Source organism: Oryza sativa, chromosome 2 (genome assembly GCF_034140825.1).
Source record: "Oryza sativa Japonica Group chromosome 2, ASM3414082v1".
NCBI lineage: Eukaryota > Viridiplantae > Streptophyta > Magnoliopsida > Poales > Poaceae > Oryza > Oryza sativa.
This window is the reverse complement of record NC_089036.1, coordinates 25,541,876-25,549,223: the sequence shown is the minus strand read 5'-3', so window position 1 is coordinate 25,549,223 and position 7,348 is coordinate 25,541,876.

Sequence of the window (7,348 nt, the reverse complement as noted above, 5' to 3'; positions counted from 1 at the left end):
CTTGATGTCCTTTCCTTGACTCCTCATATTGTTCCTCTGGTCGTATATTGCACTTGGACTCACATCCCACTTCAAATGCCTCCCAAATAATCTTACAAGTCCCCATGTACAAACCTATACAAAAAAATATTGAATTCCTTGATTTCGTTTATATTTAGCTGAATTCAAATCCCCATTCAATTCCAATTCCAAATCCCTCTCAGTCGACTTTCCTAAAGTCTATTTTACCTCCCTTGTGATGCTTTGGGCTGAAGCCCGTCGCCGACCCAAACCTCTGCGGCTCCCTCGCTCTCCATGTGCGCCGCACGTGCGTCCACCGCGGAGATAGCGGCTCCCTATCTCTCTCCTTCTCTCTCTAACCATGTGGCCGTCATCGCCCTTGCGCTAACTCCGCTCGCCACCGTTTGAATCCGTCATACCGATTCCCTCGCACGCAGCGTCGTGGCCGACCAACCTGAATTTCGACGTCACCTCGTTTGCTGCGTCGACCGCCTTCGTTTGTGCTTGCTGCCAACCCGCCCAGCTCCCCTTTTTGCCATCATCCGCTGCGTCATATCGGCCCCGCCTCCGCACGTCCTAAGCCGCCAAAGCGGCGACACCGCTCCCACGCGCCTCGCCAGTCTCGCCGCCCAAAAACAGAAGGAGCAAGCTCCCCTTTCCACCGGCATCCCTCCCTTTTTAACTCTCGGGCTCGACCATTCTCCCTTTTACGCCCTTGTCTCCTTGCGCTCAGGGGCAGAGCCGCTGACGCCGGCCACCAGTTCACCGTCCTTGCCCTTGATCGCACCACGCTGCTCCTCCCGCTCCCGCGATTCAATTTCCGCCGCTCGATCCACCACCCTTTGCATCCTTGTCGTCCACCGTTTTCGCGCCACCAAAGAAAACGCCGCTGCCGCTCGCGAGCGCCAGCTCGCGTTCGTCCTCCTTGCCTATAAATCCACCCCAAGTCTCCTTTTCTCCTTTTCTTGCATTGTGCTCCAAGCGGTGAAGCCCTGCCACCACCATCCTCCTCACTGTGACCGTCCAAGAACGCCACACCGCTACCGAGTCGTTCCATCCTCACACGCCTTTATCTCCATCCCCGGCGTGCTCGTCTCGGCACTGTGTTGCCTCGGCGTCATGTTCGTAACCGTGCACCGCCGCCTAGCCAACTTGGTGTCTCCCTGTCAAATAAGTCTGCCGCCACAAACGCCATCCTTCGTCGGACCCGGCCGCCTTCCCCGCCGGCTTCCCGTCCTTCTCACCACCTGGCACCGCCGCCGATGTCAGTTCAAGGCCACCGGTAAGCTCCTCGCCCAATTCCTCACGTTTCCACCTTACGGAGACTCATAGATGACTCCCGAGCCGTTCGGTTTGCTCACTCATCCACCGAGACGCGCCATCGTCGTGGCTTTGCTTCTGTTGCCACCTCCGTGGACTCCTCTGTCGAACTCACTAATCCCTCAGATGATCTGAATCGACATTCCAGTCATCCCTAATTCCTTGCAACCAAATAAACGTCCCAAAATCCGGTTCGAATCCGAATTCCAGCTCTCGAGTTACACACTCTCCCTCTAACCATCCATCTCCCTTTTGATTCATTTCTAAATATTGTCTTCCTCTTTGAATTCCTTCAAACCAACTCTCGAATTCAAACTCCATTTCTCAAATTCCACCATCTCCCTCTCCACCTTCCTTGGACTCCTTCTGAATAAGTTGATTCGCGATATCTGCATCCAACTCCTATCCTTGCAATCTCTCTACCTATCATTCTATCATCCTTTGAAATCCTCTGCCAAGCATCTGTTCCAAATCCCAAAAACACAGATCCAAATTCAACTCTTTTATGTGGAACCCCAACTTTTGAGACTTGTTTCCTTCATTGTTGGATCTCTGCCAAAATAGTCCATCAAGCCGAAACACAAATCTATTCCAAAAATACAAACCCATCTCGAAAGATATCAAGTTTCCATCTTGATGTCCTTTCCTTGACTCCCCATATTGTTCCTCTCTTCGGATCTTACATTTGGACTCACATCCCACTTCAAATGCCTCCCAAATAATCCTACAAGTACCAAAGTACAAACCTATAAAAAAATATCGAAAGATATCAAGTTTCCATCTTGATGTCCTTTCCTTGACTCCCCATATTGTTCCTCTCTTCGGATCTTACATTTGGACTCACATCCCACTTCAAATGCCTCCTAAATAATCCTACATGTCCCAAAGTACAAACCTATAAAAAATATTGAATTCTCGTTTTGTTTTCCGTCCCTTGATTTCATTCATATTTAGCTGAATTCAAATATACAATTTGAATTCAAATCCCCATTAAATTCCAAACCCAAATCCCTCTCAATCGACTTCCCTGAAAAAGTCTATTTTACCTCCCTCGTGATGCTTTTGGCCGAAATCCGCCACCGGCCCAACCCCCTTCGTCTCCCTCGCTCTCCAAGTGCAGCGCACGTGCCTCCACCGCGAAGAGAGCGCCTTCCTATCTCTCTCCATCTCTCTCTCTCAGCACGTGGCCACCTCCGTCCTTGCGCCGACTTCGCTCGCCGCCGTTTGAATCCACCGCACCGATTCCCGCGTGCCGCGTCGTGGCTGACCGGCTAGAATGCCGGCGTCACCTCGTTTGTCGCGTCGACCGCCTTGGTTCGCTCTCGCTATCAACCCACCCAGCTCTCCTTTTTGCTATCATCCGCCATGTCACATTGGCCCCACCTCCTCACGCCCCATGCCGCCAACGCGGCAACACCGCTCCCACGCATCTCGCCAGCCTCGCTGCCCAAAAACGGAAGGAGCAAGCTGCCCTTTCCACCGTCCTCCCACCCTTTTTCCCTCTCGGGCTCTACCATTCTCCCTCTTGCACTAGGCGGCAGAGCCGCTGACGCTAGTCGCCAGCTCGCTTTTCTTGCCCTTGATCGCACCACGCTGCTCCTCCCGCTCCCACGATTCAATTTCTGCCGCTCGATCCACCGCCCTTTGCATCCTCGTCGTCCACTATTTACGTGCCGCCCAAGAAAACGCCGCTGCCAACTAGTGTTTGCCCTCTGTCACACCCGGAGTTTTCCCTTCCCTTAGGATCCAAATCACTAATAAATGGCTTCGAGGATTTACTTTGGTTAACCAGGAGAAAACCCCAGTTAAGAATACAATTAAAAATCGGAATTGTTAAGGAGAATTTTTTTTCAAATTCTCTTTGCTCTGAAAATCACTAACAGGACTTAAAGAGTAAATATTAGATCACCGGAGGCAGTGTTACTGAGTTAAAAGTGTCAAGATAATAATTTCTTCCTTTGTCTTTGGTCATGAATTGTGCCCAATTCACTCCCCTATCATTCTGCGGTTTCGTTTTGCATGACAAACAATATCGGTTTTAGTTCGCGAGACCATTTCCGTCCTTTTCCTAAAACGGCACCGCATTGTTTTTCCTTTGTGGGAAAGTCCAAGTCTCCCCATGTTTCCTTCCCCCCCTCTCCAGCCGGCCGCGCCCTCCCCCTTCCCTAGCCGAGTCGGTCTCCCTCCCCTCCTCCCAGTCCTACTCCCTCTAGGACTCCTCCTTTCCTAAACCAGTACTCCCCTATATAAGTGATCCCTCCCCTGTTTTCTTTTCCTTTTTTTCCTCCTCGGTAGCCGCCACCGCCGCCCTAGCTGTGCCGCCATCGTCGTTGCCCTCGCGTCGCCGGTAATCCGTTTTCCCTCTTAATTGAATTGGTTGAACCCAATGTCAATTATCTCCCCGTCTAACCTAGCCCGTTGTGTCCTCTCTAGCGCCGTCATCGTCGTCGATCTCGTGCTTGCCGCTGGACCGCCTCCACCGTCGTTGTGTTCCCTCGTCGGTTTTGCTCTCTAGTGAGAAGCTCCCTCATGTTTTTATGGTTTTGTTCCCGTGTGTAGTAGTTTAGTCATGTTGATGCTACCGTGTCGTGTCGCTGTGCCACCGCTGTCGCGCCGTGCCGCGCCGTGCTACCACCGCCACCGCCGTGCCACTGCGCTATGCCATGCCGCCGCCGCTGCTGAGCGTCGCCGCCTCTGAGGCGAGCCGCCGCTTTGCGTCGCTGTGTCGCAGCTGTGCACCACTAAAGCCTAGCCGTCGTTTTGTCCCGTTGCTCGGTAGTTGAGTTGTCTAGCTGTAGGTGCAACCCTAGGTTCCTACCGGCCTATCGTTTGCCGTACCAGGGCTTTACCGTGAATCATGTCTAGCCCGCCAGTTTAGCCGCAACTGTTGTTGAGTCGTTCGCTCGTTCGTTCATTCGTCCATGTTGAGTTGTCCTTTAGTTTAGAGCCGTTCAGAGCCACCGGTTCCATTCGCTGGTTTCGGTTGATCATTTGGGTGATCCCGTGTCCTGTAGAATTGACTCGTTGAGTCGGTATCTCGTGAGGCTCACTTGCCAGTCAATCTATCCTTTGTTCTTATTTTTCATTTTGAGCATTAATCTCTATCAACTGATTAAGGTTTTTCTGTTATTAGTAATAACGTAGAGCATCTTGTAAATTTCATAACTAAATAATCTGAGCTCCGTTTTAACCCATTCAAATTGTAGTGAATTCGTTAAAATGTCAAGAATCCATTAAAATTGGTTTCTTTTGCTGTTTCAGTAGCTTTTTAGCTTGTATTTATTGTGTGCCTTGTTTGTCGTTTAGACTCCGGCAGTTCCGACGCTCCAGTTTATTTTGAAGTGGTCGCCGAGGTCCCGTCAGTTCAAGAGCAAGGCAAGTCATACAAATATCATTGATCATATTGATCCTATTTGCAAAATCCCTACTTTTCTCTTAAAATTGCTTTATTTTATAATGTCATGTGGGATGGAATTTTACCCGTACTCAGCCTTTGTTTACCCTGATTCATTGATAGCCTGGGATAATAATTTGACTAGATGTTTGGTTTAGGAATGCTTAGCCATGCTTAGATCAACTAGCTCACAATGGGATTCACTATAATATAGTCCTTATTTTTATGATGATGTTATGCCATCTTGGCATATGGTTAATTAATTAAAATATGCTTTATTGATGGGTCGTGGGTACATGCATGATTTATTTGGTGGTCGTGCCCATGACAATTAAAGACCGGTTCTCGGGAATCCCTTGAAGATATACTCATACTAACCATAAGCCAGATGGGCTCCAAGCTGAATCTTAAGTATAATCTTTTCTAGCTAGCATACCATTGGCAAGGGTAGGCGTGATGGAGTATAGATGGACCGGGAGGCGGTCTATGCTGCTTTCGGATTTACCTACGCACGAGCGGGGACTGCCCATCGCCTTATAGGGATGGGGGTGAAACCGGAGGTGGGTGTGCTGGTTAGGGTTTGTTATATGGATGGTTTTGTCACGATTTCCGCCTTTGCAGTATCATAGCGGTACTTCGGGGCATGGTTTCATGTGCGGAATCGTGTCTTGTGGTTAAAGTATTACACCTCCAATCAGATTATTGGGTGGTCAACCAGCTCATCGTGATTAGTCTCACCTTAATAATTTGCCTTAATGAACTGGTGTAGTTCAGGTGGTTTGGGTTGGGCCTGTCGTAACGTGGTTTAGCGTTGGACAGTGATGGTGTTAATACTGCTTAATTATCTATTATTTTACTGCTTTCAACTTATGATTTACAAATGCTGCTTTTTATTGTAAAATATCCTATGAGCCAATCCTTTGATTACCTTTGCATCATACATTCCCCTTGGTATGACTTGTTGAGTACACTGGCCGTACTCAGTCTTGCTTTATTTTTCCCCAATCCCCCATAAGCCGAGAATCTATCAGATGGTGTGTTCTATGAAGATTAGGCTTGTGCCAGCCGTCAAGATTTTGCCTATGGATTATGGAGGAAACTTCGCTTTACTGATAAGATTAAGTTTAGATGGTCTTTAGTTTTTCGGCTGCTTTTCTGAGTTTATTTTATATTTTTATAAGGCGTGGAACTATATCAAATTATCATCTGTGTACTCTGGTTAATGTCTAGACAGAGGTTAAATGCACATATATCCTGTGATTCGGATTATCGAATCTCTGGGGGCGACACCCTCATCGCCTATAAATTCACCCGAGGGCTCCTTTTCTCCTTCTCTTGCATCGTGCTCCAACCGGTGAAGCCCTGCCGCCACCATCCTCCTCACCATGACCGTCCAAGAACGCCACGCCGCCACCGAGTCGTTCCATCCTCGCACGCCTCCATCTCCGTCCCCGGCGTGCTCGCCTGAAACCCGGCCGCCTTCCCCGCCAGCTTCCCGTCCTTCTCACCACCGGGCATCGCCGCCGACGTCGGTTCAAGGCCACTAGTGAGCTCCTCGCCCAATTCCTCCCGTTTACACCTTACGGAGACTCATAGATGACTCCCGAGCCGTTTGGTTGCTCACTCGTCCACCGAGACACGCCATCGCCGTGGCTCTGCTTCTTTCACCGCCGCGCATGGTCGTGCGCCGCCGTGGACTCCTCTCGTCGAACTCGCTCGTCGCCACTCTCCTGGAGACTCCTTCAACATACCCAAACCTTTTCCTCTGGCCGCCAGTCTTCTCTCATGCCCCGCACCGTGCCTCCCGTTTCGTCGCCGTCGTGCGCAGTCGCTCGCAGCCGTCGGCGCGGGACCAGTCGATTCCTCGCGTCGCCACCCTCCTCGAGTCCCCTTGAGGCACCCCGCAGCGCCACCATGGCCGCCTCCCCTTTCTCTCGCTCCCTCTCCACGCCGCCTTTTTTCGCTGGCGCGATTCCCCATCGCACGCCCATCTCCGAGACCACTGGGTCTCTGGCCTTTCTCGCACGCGCCTCTCTCACCGCCTAACCCGGCGCACGGGCCAAACCACTTCGAGCCGTGGACTAGTATATACAAAGTTGTACACAGTTTACAAGCTCAATGATATTTTCTCCATAGTTTAATAATTTCGAATTTTATTATTAATATACGCCAAGTATAGTTTAATAATCCATGCAAGGTACAATTGACTAGTATTTGTATTTCTCCGAAATAAAAAAAAAGAGACAGAAAGAGTTGTGATTGTGTTGGAATCTCATATTCACAACAATTCTAAAATTTAAATAGTAAAATATATAGAGGATCATCCAACTTATATAGATGTATCATATAGATCACTAATATGAGTTAAGTGAGTCATTTATCAATCTAACTATTGACACGAGTATACCTTGTACACATATGCCTCATAGAATTAAAAAAAATTGCATCAAGAAATGTGTAAGAAAACTCTTTGTGTATTTTTTTTCCCTTTCTTACATCATTACTAATTGGCAATACACGAAATCAGTGGAACCAAATCATTTCTCTTGTGTTTGTTCTGACGAGTTGTAGTTTTCAATCACTCGGTTGCCAGTTCATTTTCACCATGTTAATCTATTGACATTACCCAATGTC